Source organism: Belonocnema kinseyi, chromosome 4 (assembly GCF_010883055.1).
Source record: "Belonocnema kinseyi isolate 2016_QV_RU_SX_M_011 chromosome 4, B_treatae_v1, whole genome shotgun sequence".
Lineage (NCBI taxonomy): Eukaryota > Metazoa > Arthropoda > Insecta > Hymenoptera > Cynipidae > Belonocnema > Belonocnema kinseyi.
The window spans coordinates 78,432,868-78,455,152 of NC_046660.1; positions in this window are offsets into that span (position 1 = coordinate 78,432,868).

Here is a 22,285-nt window from a genome sequence, read left to right on the forward strand (position 1 = left end):
GCTACAAGAATCTCATGTCGCCTACTTCAGAACCTCAATTTTGACAATTTTTCTTATCGCAGATTTTATTATAAATTATATTTTATGAATTGAGTATACTTTTAGTGATGTATAAATGAATGAAGGGGCATGAACATGTTTTTATTACGTAATTCGATTATATTTAGGAGAAATTGACAAATTAGAATTTAAGTATTTAAATGTGCCAACTTTTATTTCAAGCTGAGAATATCCACACGTTCTAATTGAAATGTTTATTTAATAACTCGTTCACTTAATATAAATGTTTTCGCTTAAATGGATCAATTTAATTGTTTCTTCTAACTTAATTTACTTCTGTATAATCAACATTGATTTTAATTTTTTAACCAATTGCAAAAAAAAACTAAAATGAAGGCAGCACATTCACAAGCTTGTATAGAAATTTTTTAGTAGGTTTTGCAGTATTTTCGGTAGTATACAATAAAACTATGTTTCTTCCAATTTCCGCTCCAGTTTTAAAAAAGAATTCATAAGGTATGCATAGAGAAGACTTTCCAGTGGAACAAGCAGATACAAATTTTAGGTATGACTAGCATGAACTGCGAGATTGAATATGTGAACTCAAATTTTGTTAGAAACAGCTCATGCTGACTAGCTGGGATATTAGTATAACCCAATAAATTAGTACAATTGGTGTATTAACTTTTTGATATCAACATTTTGCGAGCGGAATAAGAAGTAAAAGATTGAATAAATACTAGAATATATCAAAGCTAGAACAAGAATATTTGCATTTTTATTACTTTCCTTTAATTATTTATTTAACTCTTAACTGGCATTGTGGGTAAAAAAGACTCCATCAAATTTTGGAGCTCGAATTAACCGTACTAAATTTGAGAAAATGGACCACGTGGCGACTTTTACCAGTAATCGACATCACTAACTAAATGTAGAGTTGGTTAGTATAGAGGGGCAAATGACATCATACGTTGGGCACCCGCTCAAAGTAGACCTTGTAAAACTGTAGGGTATTTATTACCCGCTGTGTTGTTAGTGAGCAAAAAAGTGACTTTCAACAAAAATTTGTGCCATTGATATTAGTGATTTTCGTTCAATTTCCAACGCAAGTTTATCATCTAAAGTTTTATAATTTGTTTGTTTTTTTATTATTTTGCAAGCTTACAATGAAATCAATGCACGTAAAAAATACACGCTTACAATCACGCTTGCAAAGCGTGCAATCGCCTAATGTTAAAAAAAGTTCGAATTTGATAACGACTCAATAAAAAAAATTCATCTTGAGATTAATTTAAAGAAAAAACAAATACGCATCTATTTCATTTTGATTTTTTTGTATTCTACAAGTTCCTTCACAAATAACACGCGTTTTTTAGAGCAAAAAATGTGGGGAAAATATTGTTTTTATACTCTGAAAACTCCATTTTTTCTAAATCCAATTGTATTTGATAGGTATTGACTCAAACTTCAAAATCACGTTTGCGTGTATATCAAGCTCACATGAAAAGTAACAGTTTTAATAACTTTAAGATTCAAGCTATTTGCATAAAAAAATTTAATTCAAATACCTTTTAGGGCGGAGTGAAAATGATAAAATAATTCGAATGGCTTCAATTCATAAAAAACAAACTTGTACGTTGGCACACGAAAAAATTAAAAACTTCATATAATTGTTTAATATTATCTGTTTTGTTTTGTTTATTAAAAAAATTAACAAAAATGACAAATAATTTAAAAAAGTAGGGAAATTTTTTATACGTGTAGTTTTACTCTGGAACATTCGACATAAGTTTGAAAGATGATGCGCTGCGTTACGAAAAGAATATGTAAGTACTTTTCTTGTGGAAAAACATGAAAATTAAATTTTTTCTAGGTATAAAAGTACTCCTTGAATATAAGAATTGATCAAACTATAAACGAGGTAGCTGAAAATAAATTGTAATTGCCAATGTAATGTTGCCTACACTACAGATACGTTTTTTTTCATTTGCCATAATATTTTTATATTGTTCAATATTCAATGTTTCTGAAATTTGAAAAATTGATCAATTTATTCTTAAAAAGATTTTAATCCATACCGAAATTGTAAGTTTAAAACAAAAATTTCAGTTTTGCTGAGACCGATCTGTGTGCATCTTGCCGATAAAATTTAGAATGCTATAAAACTATAATGTACCTATAAAAAATTTACGAATGCTAAAAAAATTTCCTTAATCTCTGAAAGATTAATTAAAGTCATTTAATAATCGTTGTATTATTTATACGTTGTATATATTTTATATTGTATATATTATTGTAAAATTTATATTGCGATCAATTAAAATTAAATTCCGCTGAGTGAAATTCCTATAATGAATAATAAAAAGTCCATTGACAATTATTTGCAATAAAAATGTATATTTCGAGCTTATGAAATGAAGTTTTCGTTACAAATAGCTTGAAATTACAATTTTCGCTTTTTGCACCAAAATTTCAGGATAAATATCTAAATTGCGCAGCTGCGCTAATTTTACCAAAATCTGAGTAGACGTGAATTCTCCCAAATAAATGAGAGCGAAAGATAACTATCTTAAAATATTTCAAAATATTCTAAATTACTAAATAAAATTAGTTTTGAACATTTCGTCAGGAATAAATTTCTAAAAGCATAATAATTTAAAATATCAGTCATATGCATACAGCTTCATCGCACATAGAATTGATTTTTGTCCTAACTTTATTTTTTCTCTAATTTTTTAAAACAGTTTGTATTTTCGCGCCTTTTCTATAGTCAAGAAAGGTAAATAGTCCAGGATTATTTATTATTACTATGTTTTGAGAAGTTAATGCCAGTGCAGATAAATATTTGAATTTTTTCTTCTATTCCGTATTGGTATTATGGACAAGTGATATGAAACCTTTCGAATATAATCTTAACAATTAATTATTTTCCGGGTTATATGTACGACAATTTTTAATAAGTTCTTCCATTGTTTTCAGTATTTAGATCCAGTAAAGTTTCAACTTTCTATAATCTTCAGCGCAAGGATAAAAGTCTTATATTCACTATTACAAAGTAAGTGATCTCTATCAAATATATAAATAAATCATTGTTATTAATTTCTGTACATAATTCATATAAAGGAATAAACTTTAAAATATTTGAGATTAATTTAAAATTAAATATCGTATCTATAATTTTTTTCAATCGGACTTAAACGGTTTTTTATTAAGACGAATAGAACTATTCCATACCATTTTTTACAATTTTAAATTACTACCAACTTGTTTTAAATTAGTGAGTTACGGGTTTAAATAATTAATTCTCCTTTTTTCGAGTATGGATTATGTTTTCAAGAAATGTACGAAATCAGTTTACAAAAATTGATATGCGTCAAGTTCTGATCTTAGTATTATCACGTTCTGATTTTAATTTTTAGTTACTAGTTATATTTATTGGTTGTTCATCTTTCTATGAAGATTTTTAAAAATATATTTTCTTTAAGCACCTTATCCTCAGTTTGCATATACCTATTTTTCAATCAAATGTTCTAGATATTGTTTTATAATTTGGTTATGCTTATTGTTCCGTGGAAATTTAACAATGATGATATAATTATCGCGTTAAGACTATTAATTTTATTTATTTAATCAATGCAATAAATGGAAAAGATGTAGAAATTGAGGTTCTGTTACTTCATATAAGCCAATAAGGCTCATTACTCTCCAGTACTATATTTTTACATTCTCGTCAGAGAATTTATAAGATTCTGTGTAAAATGGGACCCCCCCCCCAGTTTTTTCAAATTTCCACGTTTTGAGACACTTTGAAACCGAAAAAAAGGTTTTTGCGAATGTGTCTATCCGCATGTCTGCCTTTGAGCACGATAACTTTTGAAAAAATTAATTTATTAGATTAGCCCTTAGTATACTCTTTTCGTGTCGAAAACTAAAGGTCAACTTCGTTAGCCAGCCAATTTGGACCAAAAATCAAAAAGTGAGTGGATTTTGAAAATTTTTGAGTCGGAATTTTTTTCGAAATTCAAAAATTCTCTGTACGGTTAATGATATCAAAAATCATCCCTATTGTAGAGATTTCACATTTTTATTGAAATATCAACTATTCCATTTTTTTCATGTAAAGTCGTATATTACAGTGTGTGATACTGACAAACTAAAATTTTTTTCCTTGCAGCTAAATAATTTTTTGAATACATTATTTTTTATTTGGTATCTCCATATATTGAAAGTGAGAATATTATTCTTCAATTGTAAATTTGATTTTTAATCTATGCCCAAAGACGTTTTTCAAAACGCTGGCAATTTTAAAATCCAAATTCTCGAATGATATGCACGGAAGTACTTATTCTTTTCTAAAAAAACTCATTTTCTTCCAATTGAACAACTGAATATCTTAGAACTAGGTTTTATTTTTTGTTATCTAAATTTTCAATTTAACTCTTCATGTATGTAAAATTTTCGTGCAAATTTTTCTATAAATGTAGCACGAGCCTATACTCATCCAATATGTGCTTCTCGACGTTTCTAAAAGATAAGGTTCCATCTTTAAATAATAATGTTTCACATGTTGCGCCTGTTACATCAAACTTCCTCATTATGGCATGTCGATATGTAACATGATGTTGATTTCAACTGATATATTTTACCTTAATTTTATTACTGAAATTAAATGCAACTGTATAATATTAAAACACATGAAATTAAATCAAATTAAAGTTAACAATCACCTATAAAGCAAATGCTTAAAGTCTGTTACAATATCATCAAGAATTTGATAACAAAACAACAGTAAATATTTTCACTCAAATCTAAAGTTAATTTGTGGATTAAGCATTAAATAGGACCTGAAATATCTAACAATAGAAACACAATTTTTCCACTACCTAAATAGAATAAGAATATCTCCCAAGTGTAGTAAAAACAAGTCAATATTAGATAAAATCTATATGGTGAATACTATCAATTATTGGATAACATTTCTCTTTAAAATAATAAAGATCTAAAGAATATCAAACACACTCTTTTGTGCATTCATGCAGCCTCATCCAGTATTTTCTCTAGGGGAAAAGCATGTCCTAATCAAAGAAATACGGCGTATCAGATGCATAGTACCGCCAATCTCGAAAACAATAGCAACGCATCAGACATTGGAATTGCAAAATACAAGATCGACGGCTCTTTTTCATCATTCCTCTCGTTCCTTTTTCAACCTTCCCTACTAGTCTTTTCCATCTCTTTCACGCGCACTACCTTTATGCCTCTGAGGGAATCGCTTCTCCAGCTGAATGTCTGTCTGACTGAATGCCTCACTTCCATATTTTCTAGTGTCTGATTTTCTTCCTTACTCCGACGCTGGTAAAAAGAGACCACGAGGCCTGGGGTACCGGAAATACTTTGGCCTGATCGTCGGATGTCTGCCGGTTACGGCACCCACGATTTTGCCTTCGTCTTTTCTCCAGTGATTGCCTTTATTGTCAGCCTACCTCCAACTTTCAGGCTCCATTTATACTTTTTCTGATTTTTGCCAGTACTTTTGTCGGAATAAACCATATTTTTTATGATCATCTTCCTGCTGACAAACATATTTTTTTGTAATTTCAAACCTAGATATCAATAATTTAGAATAAAATATCAGAAAAGTACCGTTCTTAGCTAAACAATTGTGAAGCATCTAATTTTTATGAATATTTTAACAGAAAAATTCTTTTATTATTGAAATATTATCTTTCTTGGTATTTTTTGCTACATTTGACTAAATTCCTCATATTTTGTAAATCAAGTTTGTAAATGAATTGTAAATAAATTATAAACAAAAAAATCATATTTGTTGAATCAAATGCTTTTTACCTATTACCTGAAAAGATACACGATTTTGTGGTTATAGGATATTTGGGGGCTGTTTTAATATTAATTTAATATAAAAACAAGAAGATCGACACTTTCCGTGAAAAAATGAAGGGGAAATTTTTAACTTAAATTTTTGGTCCATAAAAAATTCAAAATAAATATTGCAAATAAAAACAAGTAGAGTAAGTGTTTCAATTCACTTTCAGGGTCGTTTTCACAACCCTTAAGGATGGAAACAATTAAAATCAAGATTTTCTTACAACTACAATCACGAAAGATTTCTATATTAAAATTTTGGCGATAAATCAACATTTATTGCACACTTCGAATTTGATAACTTATTTACCTCCTGCTGCACTCAATCTTTATCAAATCACCGAAAACTGTAATTTGGTGATTTTGAATTCGCCTTTGTTAAAGCTGCTTCGGCTTTGAAGAACACATTCTCATAAAGCATTTCGTGATTCGCACTGAATTTTATATAAACTGCGAAATTTTCTACATTGAGTTCGAACCTATTATATAGAATGTACATTATTTTAATGTATGTATTATGGTCCTGGACAATTTATTCAGATATTGCCAAATAAAGTACAAATATTATTTTCCATTGTTATTTTTTTATTTTATTTTGTATTCTTTTTTATTCTCAGGTACCCTGAAAAAAGTATTATTTCAATCAATTTATGTTATTACAGTTCTTAATATACACTGGTATGGAAACATAGTTAGTTGCATTGTCTCCCTAATTGAAAAAAGCTGCATCCTATGAGAAAAAATGAAATATTGTTATTTTTCACAAATAAAAGAAAATCTATTTGTCCTATTCAAAGACTTTTTTTAATTGTCCATCGTTTTCGACTGAAAAACTTTTATTTCCGACAAATTTGTAGCCTTTTTGGGTGAATAACTAATACCTTTTAATATTTTGTCGCGGCTTGTGTTTTTTGTCCAAAAAATTCATTTTTTCACGGCTAATGTTATTTTTTTTTACATGTAGCGTACATTGCTTTACTTAAAATATTCATTTTCGTTTTTCTATTTTTTCATTTTTATAATGCTATAACTCCGGTACTTGTTTTTTATCGAAAAAAGTCGAAAAAATAAATTGTTTCAGTTTCCGAGTACTGCGATCTGATCTGGATCTTTATTTGCTGACACTGAAAGAGTGTACTAAAGGCCAATTTAATAGATTAACTTTTTCAAAAGTTTTCGTGCTCATAGGTAAACATACATACACACACATTCTTGAAAAACTGTTTTTCTGGTTCAGAGGGTCTCAGAACGTAGACACTTGACAAAAAATGAGGGGGGATGGAGTAAATTTTGACGCAAATATAATTCCTTCTCTGATGAGAATGTAACAATAATTATTTACAGATTGAATCCATTTCACCGTACTTTATTCAATTTAAAAAGTATCCCTTTAAGACGTGTTTACCGAACGAAGGTCACGTGTACCACATGATATTGACAACAAAATTACTGCATTAAAATTAACTTTCAATTTTGTACTATTCCACAAATGAAATGCTAAAATATGACTATTATATTATGGAAACACCTACTCGTATCAAACTTCTTGGGGAATTAATGCTTTTATGTTCTATTCTTCAAATTGAATTTTGGTGCAATTCATGTAATAATAAAATATTTTTTTGATTGTGATAAATGCTTCAGGTATCACAAATAAATCCTTTCTTTTTTCAAATTAATTGTTTTAGTGAATAAAAAAATTTAATCATTATTACCAAGAATATTTTCTTCAATTAAAATAAAATTTTGAATCAGCACATAAAATTTGGTGGCAAGTGTCACATATATGTAAGGAAGACATTTTCATACTGATACGTGAGTAATATTTAAAACTTATATCAACATATTCTCACAATTTAAACAAAGATTTAAGAAAAACATATTTTTGATATCTCAACGTTACCTTCGCTGAGGTTCCAAGTTGTCATAATTTTATCATTCTTTCCTCTTCCGTCAATTAAATGAACCATCAAATGCCAACATAATTGTGTTTGTATCCAGACATTTAACATTTCACGCAATCTGAAATACAATAGTACCTTTCGTTAGAATTTAATTTCATTAACATAAGTTGGTTTAATGTTCTGAAATGTCTTTTAAAACTGTCAAACTTTTTGATCATTTTCTTTTGAAATATTGATCTTCATAGTTGAAATCACGAAAAAAGTTGTAATTGCACATTTTGGCAAAAAACCATTTTCTGGGAATTTGATGCAGCACTTTTTCTATTGTTGCAATCGATTCGGTGTAACTTGCATAATTTTTTTAATTAGCCAATCATGTTCATAGCCGGGGTCTAATGGATTTCTTCCTCTAAGGATCCATGAAGATAATCAAAATTCTACATCTCTGAAACAATGCTAAACTTTCCAAACCAGTCAGCGTCACAGAATAGATGCAACAATGAAAACATCGCATTTTCGCAAAAAGCGGATTCTATTTTAACAAAGCCCGACGAGTCAACACTTTTTCTATTACGTAGATAAAAAAGGTAGAAAAGCGCTTATTTGAATTGGAAGTTATTTGACATGAAACCTGATATAGGGGATCTCGACTTTCCAATTTACCAAGGGCTTGTAAAATGATAGAGGGATTACACAGATAAATGCGTTTAAAACACCTACAGGGTCATGCCAGAATAAAAGATCAAGAGATAAAGTTGAAATTGTAGATAAAAAATGCTTTATTCGAAAATTTGTTTCTTTTGTATTTTTAGGAATATTTATTTTTGATACTGTTTTGAAAACCAATACTAAAATTGGCTGGGGAACAATTATTTGCTTTTCTTCCCTACAATTCCTGGAATATCAGCAAAACAAATGATGTGCAGAAATCGTTTTCTTAATCCTAAGCCGTATTTTCAAGCTTTTGAAGCACAAGGCCTCTTAAAGGCAATGAATATTTTAGAAGAAGTCTGGAGGCGAGTCAACCCTCTCATAAAGCGCTCTCAGTTTCTAGATACCTTTACCTAAATTTTACCCATAGCTTGTACTCTAATATGGAATCTGGAACACTCTAGAATTTCTATAATTTGGAAGATCAAGATACTGAATCATTAGCTTCGAAAAGTGAAAAGATATATGCAAAATGAACGTTTTTTTTAGTTCAAAATTTATTAGTAATCCTGCAAAATTTATACATTTCTAATTCAATGAATTACAAAATTCACAGAAGCCTTGAGAATGTTTTTGGTGAGATTTTGCTTCTTTTTCCATAAAATTTTTTAATAAATAAGATTCTCGTTTTAAGTTAATAAAACTATTTAATACTCTGGATAATAAAATGCATATAGTTAGTATTAATATTTATACTATAAGTGAAAGTATAACTATAAGCAGTTTCCCCATTTTCCATGTTCCTAGATATTTATCTAGCGAAACTATATTGAAAATTGTTTGATTTTTAAGTCAGTTTGATAGTGTTCTTGTAAGCTCCAGGTGTTCCAATTTTCTTAAAAATCGAATTTTCAAATTAGAATTGGAGTAAGTTAAAAAAGATTTTATGAATTAAAATATCGTGAGAAATAGTCCTAGATGGTACTTATCTAATTAAGTCACGGTAAAAATTGTATACAAATCGATTCAATACGGTAAGCTTCAGGTCGACTGAATTGCTAAAAGTTATAATTTTTTAAATTAAAAGTTCAAAAACTTGTAAAACAATTACATAATTATACTTTCGCAAGACATATTCCTAGAGATCCCGAGTCGAAATGTAGGCCCTACTTTGACGCTCTAAGCGGAAGTATTCTCCCTACTTTACGGCTGTTTATTCTATTACGTCCCTCGTAGCCACTCGTAAAGATATTTTCATTCTATTTGGCTTCTGCATAAGCTTTAGCCCCTACATTGAAGGTCTTGCCCCTATATTCTTGAGTTTTACTAATGTCTACTTCAAATAATAAATATTAAGGTGATAACATCGAAATTGCTTCAAGAGAAAAGAATTTTGCCCGAATCTGGTGGCTGCAAGCAAAAGGAGAAATTCAAACCAGCGCTATGATTTTAAAGGTAGTTACAAAGAACCCAGATCCAAAACGCCCCTAAAAAAGTATCAAACACACGAAAAAAAATGTCACAAGAAAAAGGTCAGAAAGAGAAAAATCTTTTGTATTGCATTTTTGCTGTATAACTAGAAATAACTCCAAACTAGTTACCACAGATTCTGAAGAAATAGATTTTCCTTTCACCCAATTTTCTTTTGAATTGAAAAATGAGGAAATTAAATGATTTCAGATTAAAAATTTAGAAAACAGGGCAATTTCAAAAACTTAAAAACTGGATATTTTAAGATTAGATCATTGAAAATTATTTATACTTAAAAGCGTTCAAAATTAAATAATTGAAAATTACAAACTTTCGAATTTGAACAATTATAAATTGAAAGCGATGAAGATTTGACAATTTAATATTAAAAACTAAACTGAATCTTTCAAAGCTGAAGCTTTTGAAATTCTAGAATTTAAAATTGTTATTACAGACCGAAATTATAATTTGAACTTCAAGCTAATTTGGCGAATTGTTATGAAATCAATAAATTAATTGAATTATACTTGACAAACTTTTAAACTAAATAATAATTTTATATGGGAAATGTTAAAAATGAAAAAAAAAATTCTACTCCGGAACCTTGAAACTTAAAGAATTCGAACTCTGCACCGTCGATTGGAACGATTCATAAGTGGTTTACCGAGTTTCGTTGTGGCCGTACGAGCACAGTTGATGCTGAACGATCTGGGCGCCCAAAAGAGGTCACTACACCAGAAAATGTCGAAAAAATCCATGATATGATGTTGAATGATCCCAAAGTGAAATTGAAAGAGGTAGCTAATGCTGTAGGCATATCATTGAAACGTGTGGGCAATATCGTGCATTCAGTTTTGGGCATGAAGAAGCTCTACGCGCGATGGATGCCGCGTTTGCTCACAGTGGACCAAAAACGAATTCGTGTGACAACTTCCCAGCAGAATTTGGCATTATTTTCGCGTAAGTCGACCGAGTTTTTGCGCCGATTCATAACCATGGATGAAACCTGGATCCACTACTACACTCCTGAGTCAACGCAACAGGCAAAACAGTGGGTTCCACTGGGCCAAAGTGCTCCGAAGCGTCCAAAAACGCAATAATGGGTCGGAAAGGTTATGGCCTCCGTATTTTGGGATGCCCATGGCATAATATTCGTGGATTATCTTGAAAAAGGTGAAACCATAACCGGAGCATACTATTCATCATTATTGCACCGATTGAAAATCGAAATCGCCGAAAAACGACCGCATTTTAAGAAGAAAAAACCGCTTCATCATCACGACAATGCGCCTGTTTATTCATGCTTCGTTGCACAATTCACCAGACCTGGCCCCCAGCGACTATTACTTGTTCCCTAACCTGAAGAGATGGCTCACCGGTAAGCGTTTTTACTCAAATGAGGAGCTCATAGCTGAAACTGAGGCGTATTTTGGAGACCTTCCGATCGAGTACTTTTCGGACGGTATCAAAAAGTTAGAAAATCGTTGGACTCGCTGTATCGACCTAAAAGGAGAGTATGTTGAAAAATAAAACCAACTTTGGCCAAAAAAACGTCTCCGTGTTTCATTTTTCAGGGACTTATCAGACTGCCTAGTAAGTGTAAGTCCCTGCCGATTTCAAATGAATTCGGTCAGCGATGATTGTTATTCGTACGTTATTCTCCAAAAAACAGACGTTGAGTAGAGTTTACTTGTTAACACTATCAGTAAGATCGCCGATGGTTATAAATATATCCCAAAGATTTAAATGTAACATGTAATTAAAATAAAAAGTTCTTTTTCAAAATGTCATTTTTAAAACAATTTATTTCTATATGCCGAGGGGTCGATCACTCCAATATTCCTGATACATTCACTAAATATTCCCATACACGTATTCTTTCAATATTCTTGGTATTCTTGATATTCTTTATAATATAAAATATTTTTGATATTCCAAAATATTCCAAAATATTCACAAATATTCTGACATATTCCTCAATTTCACTTTGCGTTCTACAAGTTTTAAAACATGTCAAGAAATTTCAAAAGAGTTTATGTAGTATTGTGTAATTACAAAATGTGTTCATGTGTTTCAAAGGATTTTAATGAATTTAAAATAAAATTCAACTGGATTTAAAAATTCTTTTAAATTAATTAAGATTAAAGTTTATAAATGACTCCAATTGAAATGCAGGCTCTACTTTGACGCTCTTCATGCTTATATTTATAGGGGCATAGGTTGTAAAGTAGAGGATATTCCCATACTTTTTCCCCCTACTTTAGCGGTCTTATGGGCACAAATTTCCAAATCTTCCATTTGGAGCGTCAAAATAGAGGCTTAGTTTTTTTTCAATTTAGCGCTCCGCACTCTACCGTCCTGCACAAAATAAACTTATTTGAGAAAAATTCACAAAATTAGAGCAAAAAGAAGACATAGTGATATTTGCGTACTGTTTCAAGTTATTTTGCAGACAGAAAAAAATATACATTACATTTTATGGAACTAATCCTATAGTTGATAATACACTGGGTAGTTTAATAAAAGTTAAAATCGTCTTTATTTTACATTGCGTTGAACTAGTCCGGAAACTATAGAGAACAGTTCTATAAATTTATAACCGATTTTCTCCACAAAAAAATTAATCCTTTGTATTATTATATTATTACTATTGTACTTTAATATTTTTTCACATGTTTAAGCACACAATTATTTACTATTACACAATCACAACACTATTTATAATCGCACGCAATGAAAGTTTTTATTCGCCGCGGGTTCGAACCCTATAAGTTTCGCATTCCTAACGCCTAAAGCCTCTCAGCTAGCCTAGCTTACAGTACAAAAAAAATCTGAAATATAACCTACAGCTGTGCAAGGCCGTCTGCAAATTTTTGGGACCCATTCTGTAAAAAACGTTGCTACGCTTATCATAATATATGTACTAAGATTTTAGATTTTCGAAATATTGCAAATTATTATTGTATATTTTATGTGCTTAAACAAGATTTAAACTAAATCCAAAAATATTACAAGATTTCAAAAGAATTAACAGACTTGAAAGAATTCAAGAAAATTATTTAAATTTTAAAATTACTTTTAAATCTAAAAACTTATTCAAATTCTACTAAAATTTCTTTAAAATTCTTCAAAACCACTTAAAATCCCTTAAATTCATTAGAAATATCTTGAACTCTTTCAAATAATTCGAAATCTTTTAAAACTCGATTATAAAACTACAAATTTTTTTAATCAAATAACTCCTGTTAAATCCCTGAACACTCCTGAAAATCTCTTTGAATATATAAAAATATTTTTAAATTACATGAAGATACTTAAACTCTTTCGATTTTTTTAAATTAATTAAAATGCTTTGTAGTATTTTAAATTCCTTAACAGACTTTTTAAACTATATTAAATCGATTGAAATGCCACAAAATCCCTTGAAATGACTAAAAATCTCTTGAACTCATGAAAAGTATTTTTAAATATTTAAACAGTTGTTTAAATTCTTGTGCTTTTTGCAATTCTTTTGAAATCTTTTAAAATTCTTAAAAATTACTTAGAATCTTTTGAAATGCACTTAGGAACTTTATTCTTTTTTAATATGAAACAATTTCTAAATCCCTTTAAATTATTTGTAGGTACATGTTACATTCAAATCATTGGCACATTAATAATTTAATCGGCAGGGACTTACACTTATAATCGCAGAATTTCTCGAGAGAGAAATATTTGTTTTTTAAAGAAAACAATACTTTTTTTCATATTTTCAAAATTTGAAAAAATTTGTTGAATTTGGGAAAAATTAATTAAACATTTAAAAATTATTAGAATTTATGTGATTTGAATATAACAAAAATAATTTAAATTTTAAAGTCTTTGATTATAAAAAAGTTTTAATATCACAATTTTTGGTGAATATTAATTTTGTCAGTTTAAAATGAAGTTCGTATTTATTAAGTTGCAAGGTTCTGTAGTAGAATGTTTTCTTCGTTTTTAATGTTTCTCTTTTAAAATTATTATTTAGTTTGAAAGTTTGTTTAGTATAATTCAATTCATTTATTGATTTTATAACAATCCGCGTAATTAGCTTGAAACTCAAATTATAATTTAATTCAGTAATAACAAATTTTGAATTCTAGAGTTACAGAAGCTTCATCTTTAAAAAACTCAATTTATTTTTCAACATTAAATTTTTAAATCTTGATCACTTTGAATTTATAATTGTTCATATTCGAAAGTTTGCAATTTTTAATTATTTAATTTGTACTGCTTTTAAGCATAAATAATTTTCAATGATCTAATTTTAAAATATTTAATTTGTAAGGTTTTGACGTTGTCCTATTTTCTAAATTTTTAATATGAAATCATTCAATCTCGTGGCTCTTCAATTCAAAAGAAAATTGTGTGAAAGGAACATCTATTTCTTCAGAATCTGTGGTAGCTAATTTGGAGTTATTTTTTGTGGTATAGAAAAAAACTCAATGTAAAAGATTTGTATCTTTCTTACCTTTTCTATTGACGTTTCTTATGGTGTGTTTGATACCTTTTTTGGGGGTCGAGGGAAGGAGGGGGGGTGGATCTGAGATCTTCAATGTTATCACTTAAATATTTATTATTTAAAAACAATTTAACTGTTGATTTCACGAACTGTGGTGATGGAATTTTAGAGAAAACACCAAAGTATCGGTCACGAGGGCGCAGACGTCGAGACAACGACGCCACATAGTTTATGCGTTAAAATTTAAGAGTGTTAAGGGCATGTGACAAGTTTGAGACCGATATTTTATGTATAAAAAGAGTTCGAACGTTCAAAAAATGTTGAGGCTCAGAAAAAAGATGAAATAATTTTCAGTGAAGTTCCTACCAAATGCAGTACCTAAACGTACTTCATTGTACTCTAATACATTTCCTAAAGTTTCAGCTCGATATCTTATTTACAAAAAAAGTTCTTATGTTCAAAAAAACATTCAGTGAACTGAAAGTGTGGTTGGTAATATAGGTATTTAGCTGTGTCACATGCCCTTAAGAGAAAATTTAAAAATTCTACGGAGAATATGGAGCTTTAAAGAAGACATAAGTAAAGCTCAAGAATATAGAGACCAGACCTTCAATGTAGGATCTGAAGCTTATGCAGAAGCAAAATAGAATGAAAATATCTTTAGGAGTGGCTACGCACGAGCTAGTAGAATAAACAACCGCAAAGTAGGGACAATACTTCCACTTGGAGCGTCAAAGTAGGGCATATATTTCGACTCAGGTATCCTCTACTTTATAACCTTAGCCCCTACAAATTTTAGCGTCAAGAGCATCAAAGTAGGGCCTATATTTCGACTCGGGATTCAGCAAACGGAGTTCGATGAAAGACGTGGTACAAATTGATTCAATAGAGTAAGTTTCAGGTCAACTGAAATGGTCGAAATGTTAAAACGATATATTTCGGGTTTCAATCATGTACAAAACTACGAATTTTGCTAACGTTCCGTAAAAATTGCAGTTCACTTATTCAGGGATAACCTTCAACTGAGGTATCAGCTTATGGTGTTCTGATGTATACTCTCTACAATACCTGTGACTGACCAGAGCGCGAGAGCGTGGGGACTGGTCGAACCTGATTGACAAATCAATTTCTTTTTTAATATAGGAATACGGAAAGCCAAATCGCATTGGATATATTTTTTTATAAATATACGCTTTTTCAAGCTAGGTTTTACATTTATGATATGAGTAATTTGAAAGAATTTGTATTATCAACAGAAATATATAGACTAGATGAAAAATAAATGTGTCACATAAAATATTATATTTGTATGTATGTTTTAATTTATATTCATATATATTATATTATATTTATTTTTTATAGCTTAACGGAGGCGCGCCCGACCGAAAATTGGAACTTCTGTGGTTCGATTTCCAGTGAATCAAAGAGAGTAGATAATTTTTTTGAAAAAGTTTAATTTAAAAGTGGTAATAAACTTATTTTCTATCTGGTCTGAATTGGCGTTAAGTATTTTCTGTTATTTGATAAGTTCGCTTGATCGATAATGTTGATTTATATTTTCACGTAAGGTGGAATGGTATCTACGCTGATTGATTGCAATGATCTCTGATGATAACACAGATTCCTTTAAATTAGTGAATTTATCCTGAAATTTTTAGAGCAATAATGAGTTAAATATTTTAGACATCAGATCGACTGAACTTTGAAAAACATGGAATGTTTGACGCAGAATGTGAAATATTCATTTTCAAATAGATAATTTGAAGTAACATTTTTAAAAGAATCGGTAGAAAATTGTAAGTCATAGGTCATCCTAACTGCCTAAAAAATCAAATTATTGTTTTAAATAGTTAAATGTCTCTAGGTATAACTAATAAATGAAAATTTTCCCAAAATACGCCACGGAGCTTTATCTATTCAATTTATAGCGAATTTAGTAGAGGAATCGGTAAAAATAGTACAATATAGGCCAATTTAACTAGTAAGAATATCAATTGAGGCATTAAAGAGTAAAACATTATAATTAGTTAAAAAAATAAAAATTTCTTTGAAAAAGAACTAAAAACTATGGGCTTTAGGACAACTGAGCTTTAAAAAATTAAACTTTGGCTATTACAAGTGAAATAACTATAGAAGTAATTTATAACTCAAAATTTACTAACGAGGGACTCGGGAACTTTATCTTGTTGATGTAGTCTGAAATTTTTAGATGAATTGGTCAAAATTTGTAGGCTATCAGTTGACTAAATTACTAAAAATTCAATTTGGCTCTAAAAATTGAAATAACTCTGAAAATAATTTTTAAATTAAAATTTGCTGATAGAGGACACTGTAACGTCATCTCGTTAATATAGCTTTACATTTAAGGATGAATCCAATGAAAATCGTAGGCTATGAGTAGACCGAATCGTTAAAAAAATAGAATTTCGGCCATAAAAACTGAAATATCTCTAGAAATAATTCACAAATAAAAACTTACTGAAAATGGAGACTGGACATGTTCTATAATACCATGTAATACTATCCGACTCTTATTGATTTATTCTGAAATGTTTGAACGAAAAGTTTGAAAATGGTAGGCTATCGGTCAACTGAACTGCGAACCACTGGAACTTCATCTTGTTAATGTAGGTTGAAATTTCTGAATAAATTTGTTGAAAACTGTACGCTATGTGTACACTGAAACGTTCAAGAATCGAATTTTAGCCATAAAAAGTCAAATATCTCTAGAAATAATTAATATATTAATAATAAAGTTAATTTATGATGAAAAATTAATGATTGAGATATTTCCATGTTTTTGTTTAATTTAACGGTGAGTTATTAACACTAATCTTAATTTCTTGAAATATTTATTTCTAAAGGAGCTTGCCTTCTGATCATATAATTAAAGATGAATTTTTATAAACGTGAGAGATTTTCGATTATATCGATATTTTGATTATTAAAATTATTTTTTAAACGATCAATGTATGATCTAAACGAAAAATAGGTAAAGAATATGTCAGCTAATTGAATCTTATTTTTAAAAAATAAACAAATATAATGATTTGCCACAAAGCATTCCCTATTATCTCTGTAGGCCTAGAGGCTGCAATTCTGGTCCAGTTTTCGCACCCTCTCTATCAAAGCTTTCTTCCGAATCTAGCATTTTCACACACTGATGCACGCTTAATAATAAAAAGCAGTGGCATAAAGCAGTGCCCCTCATAAAGGCCTGTTCAATTCTAGAATGCGAAAAAGAAGGAAAATAAAAATGAGAATGCACGGTGGGGGCTGGAGAAAATTCTTGAGAGAGTAAAAGAGGATAAAGGCGAAACGATTTAAAGAAGGTGACGATGTGGAGGTTAGATTGAAAAAAAGGAAAAATAATAGGAAGGAATCTTGATATTTTAGCGACCTGACGCTTTTAATTCACAATCCGTCTGTCTTTTTTAATCGCGCTCTCTATCGCCTCTTTCTCTTCAATCCCCTCACTTTTTTCTCATCTAGACTTTTTCATAAATTAAAAGGCATCCTTGCAGAAATCCTGAACACATAAAAAAACGCAAGTATAAAATAATATTTAAAAAATCTTCCTACTGCGCAGGCACACTCTCATCACGCGCTGCACGTGCAGCTCGCACCGCTCGTCAATTTTAGCTCGCCTATAGGGCGCGCGACTATTGGTTCTCGCGCTTGGTGCTCGATGATGTATTTACCGCGCGCTGCGCGCTCAGTCTTTGTATTTATAACAGATAGGTAGATCCTTTTCGTTTTAGAAGCCTTTGTCTATTAATTTTTTTTCATACTTTGTATCGTTTTTCAAAAAATTTTGTTTTTTTGTTTTTCAGGTAATTTAATGTTTTTTACGAATAAAACAAAATCTAATTATCTTCTAAGAAAGTAAATCATCACGAATTTGTAGACATTTTGTAGGTGCACATTTTTTGTCCATTTATCTCTTTTCGAAACCTGTTTTGTTTTACCACAAAATGGAGTTATTGCTTTTTCATTAGTTTTTGTGCGATCAAAATTTTTATTTTCGGTTTTTAAACAAAATTCTAAAATGGCTGGTTAACGAACTTGATCTTTATTTTTGGTCCCTCAAACTGTGTGCCAAACAAAAATCTAATGCGACTACTCTTTCGAAAGTTATCCCGTATACAGACGACGACAATAAACACAAAAACGGCGACAACAACTCCGGACAGACAGATAGACACCGACGCAAGCACTTTTTTTCTGACTCCGTGAGTCTCAAACCGTAGACATTTGTTGAATTCCGCGAAACTAATTTTTCGAATAAAAATAATATCTTTTCATTATGGATGAAAATGTAACCATTCGTTATTTTTTTGCGATAAAAATTTGAATTTTCAATTTATTTAACAAAATTCAAAAGGTTATTGAGATTATTATGTAGGGCCTTGAAAAATAAACGTTTTTCGTCTGTTGACTTTCCCATATCACGCTTTGTTTGGCTTCAAATTTCCATTTTCGTTTTATTTTTTGGATATTGAAATTTCTTAAACATTGATAATGTTTACTTTATCAAAGAAAGCCATAGGGATACATTTTTCATATTCTTGTGTATTATAAATGGCCTTAATAGAATTTTAAAATCTTTAAAAAAAGTGATTAATAAATTATGAAATAACTTTTAGAAGTTTTATCAAAAATAACTGATTAACGAACTCAATCTTTCTTTTTGGTCCCTCAAACTGTGTGCTAAAGAAAAATCCAATCCGACTAGTCTTTCGAAAGTTATCCGTTATATAGACAACCTGACAGCGACGACGGATACGCCGAACAGACAGACAGATACCGACGTAAAAACATTTTTTTTCTGAATCAGGGGGTCTCAAAAGGTTGACATTTAATGAAATCCGCGAAAGTATTTTTCCCATAAAACTAACACCTTCTCAATATGGATAAGAATGTAATAAAATAATTATCATTTTCCGCTAACGAGGGGAATCTAATCTTTCGGAAATCAATTTTGTTTCATACCCCTCGCAGTATTAGTTTATTAAAAACCCTGTAACATGAAGGAGTAATAAAATGCGCCTTTTGGCGATTCTTGAGAAAATAGGCTTTAAACAAATCATCGCATGTTACACGTACTGCTATGTGAAAGTATTGCAACTCCCGGTGAGATTGGACGGTAGCGCTTCTAGTTTGTAACGTGATAGTTCGGGTTCAATTCCTGCTGCTGACTTTTTTTTATATATAGTATAAGTTTCTAGTGTTTCTAACTATTTCTATAGATTTAAATACTTATTTTAAGCTTAATATATTATTTTTCTTTTCATCTTATATGTAAATAATAATAATTTAATTAAATTTGCTTGATAATTGATTAAAAACAATTTTATTAGAAAAAGAAATTGGCTAAAAATATCGGCTGCAGGAATCGAGCCCGGACATTTAAGTGATGTCGGAAAATTCAGATTCCTTGGTCCTTAATTAATTAGCGTGAGTGACCCAGTGAATGAACACTTAAGGGAATCACTGATTACAGCTAGTCCATTTCACGTTATAATAATTGATTATTCTTACAAAACTTTTGAAAATAGATTCTTAACGGTTCAAATTTTATAATCCGATAAACAAATTTTGTTTTTACTAAAAAGCTTTATAAAAAATAATTAAATAGTGCAGAATTAACAAAAACACCAGTAAATGAACACTTTGCGCCAATGAATGAACAGTAGAGCACCAGTGAATGAACACTATAATCACTATAAATTAGAATTAGGATTTAGGTATAAAATTACATAGGTACATTGCAAAATGAGCAATTAAAGCATGTAAAATAGTAGAAAGCGTTGCGAAATTCATTAAATATATTATTTTGATAAAAGCCACAAGAAATTTAGATATAAAGAAAGGAGGGAATACAAAAGTTGAACAGAGAACTAGGTTAACTTTTCCTAATTGTTTACAGCAATATGTATTTTTAAAACATTTCTGGCAGTTTTTTAACCTTACAAAAAATGCAACTTTTCGTTTAAAAATAGATAACTCTTTTCTAGTGGCTACAATAGAAAACTGCGATTTTTAGGACACATAACATTTGTAATACAACACCTATTGCTTTAGGTTAAATAAGCAAATACAAATATAAATCACAGTGTTGTAAAAATGGAAATTCCTTAAACATTTATAATAATATATTGACTAGTACGCAGTAGTACGTAGTACGAATTAATGTTTCTATAGTTAAACAACGTTTTCTAAAAGCAAAAAAAACATTAAATTTCTAACCTCAAAGTTGCCTTATCTTTAATTTAGTTCGTGCGTATTTTTTGATGTTCAAACCACAAAAATGTACATTTAAACTGTAACTATTTATAGCTTATATTTATATTTAAAGCTTTGATATTTATTGTTACATTAATTGAAACAAACTTATTTATATGTAACGAAACAACAGCCAGGTCCCCGTCACCTGCTGTTCATTCACTGGACCTGCGGTTTGAAATTTTTGCTCCAATAAATGAACACAGCGTTCGTTCACTGGAACACGGGCAATTTAAAGGTCCAGTACGTGAACACACATTTATTAATAAAAAAGTGTTTTTTGTGAAAAAACCTTGTGGGAAATTGAATAATAATATCTTACAACTATAACAGCACAACTTTGATGCAGAAAAAGTCAAGAATTTTTTTGTAAAAGCAGTGTAAAGAAGGAGTTCCTTAGGCACGTACCTTATAGTGATCGACAACTTTCTCACCATCACTCACCGTAATCGATGATGCTTCACATTCAACAAATTTTTGAAATTATTTACAAGAATTTACTGCAATGAATTGTATATTAAACTCTTCAAAATTGCTTAAATATTTCAAATATATAGAAATTCATAAAGACTTTAACTTTGAATGGTTATATTTATATATTTTCCGCATTAGTGTTCATTCACTGGTGACTGTTCAGCCACTGGATCACTCTCCCTATGTCTAAGTGTGATTTAAAACATTAATTTTTAAATGGAATTTTAAACGCCTGCGTACTAAGATAGACGTATAGATTTGATGAAAATCGGTGACGTCCAATTTTATGAAAAAAATACATTCCCTAATCAGGATGTTCAAAATTTCCTTCATTTCATTTCGGTGCTTGTTGACTAGGTTGATCCAAAAATTTATTAGACATTTATGTCTTCAAATGTTTTATTTTTCCATTTTTACTGCTCCCCCTCTCCACATGACAAAAAAGTCTGGTTCTGAAATTTCATTCAGAATACACAATTTCAAATATTTATATTTAAACTTGGCTTCCATAAGTCTATTTTGAAGAGTCCCAAAAAAGACTATAAGTGAAAAATTGGGTTTTACGGGCTGTTCATCCTAATGATTATTTCTTACGTTTTTTATCGCAAGTTGTGTCAAATACAAAAGCTTCACTTGCTACTAATAATTAGATGCTTAAATCAATTTTTTAGACAATTTATTATTGTTAATAGCAATTGTCTCTTAAAATATATTCATAAAATAATGCTAGATAACTGCGGTTATTTCTAAAAATTTGTCCCTTTTTAACTACTTCAAGAAAAAGTTACATTCATAATGAATAAAAAGAAAAGAAAGAAATTGTTTGAAAAAAGATTCTCTCTTAAGTACATTGATTATCTTTTTATAGCTAAAAAGCATAAGTGAAGTAAGCAAAAATTTTCCCGTTCTAATTTTATTCTAAAAGAATATTAATAATAATACTAAATTTTCTAAACAATTGTGTGGACAAAAGGTAGAAATATTTAAAAAGAACACTCAAAAGTCCAGAATTGTTCTGCGAAAATATTGTTATACATAATAATAAATTATTCAAACAAGTAGCGGGTAATTTAATTCGACTCTAGTCTTGCTCAAACTGAAAGGTTAAAAGAAATTTGAAAATTTCAGAAAAAAA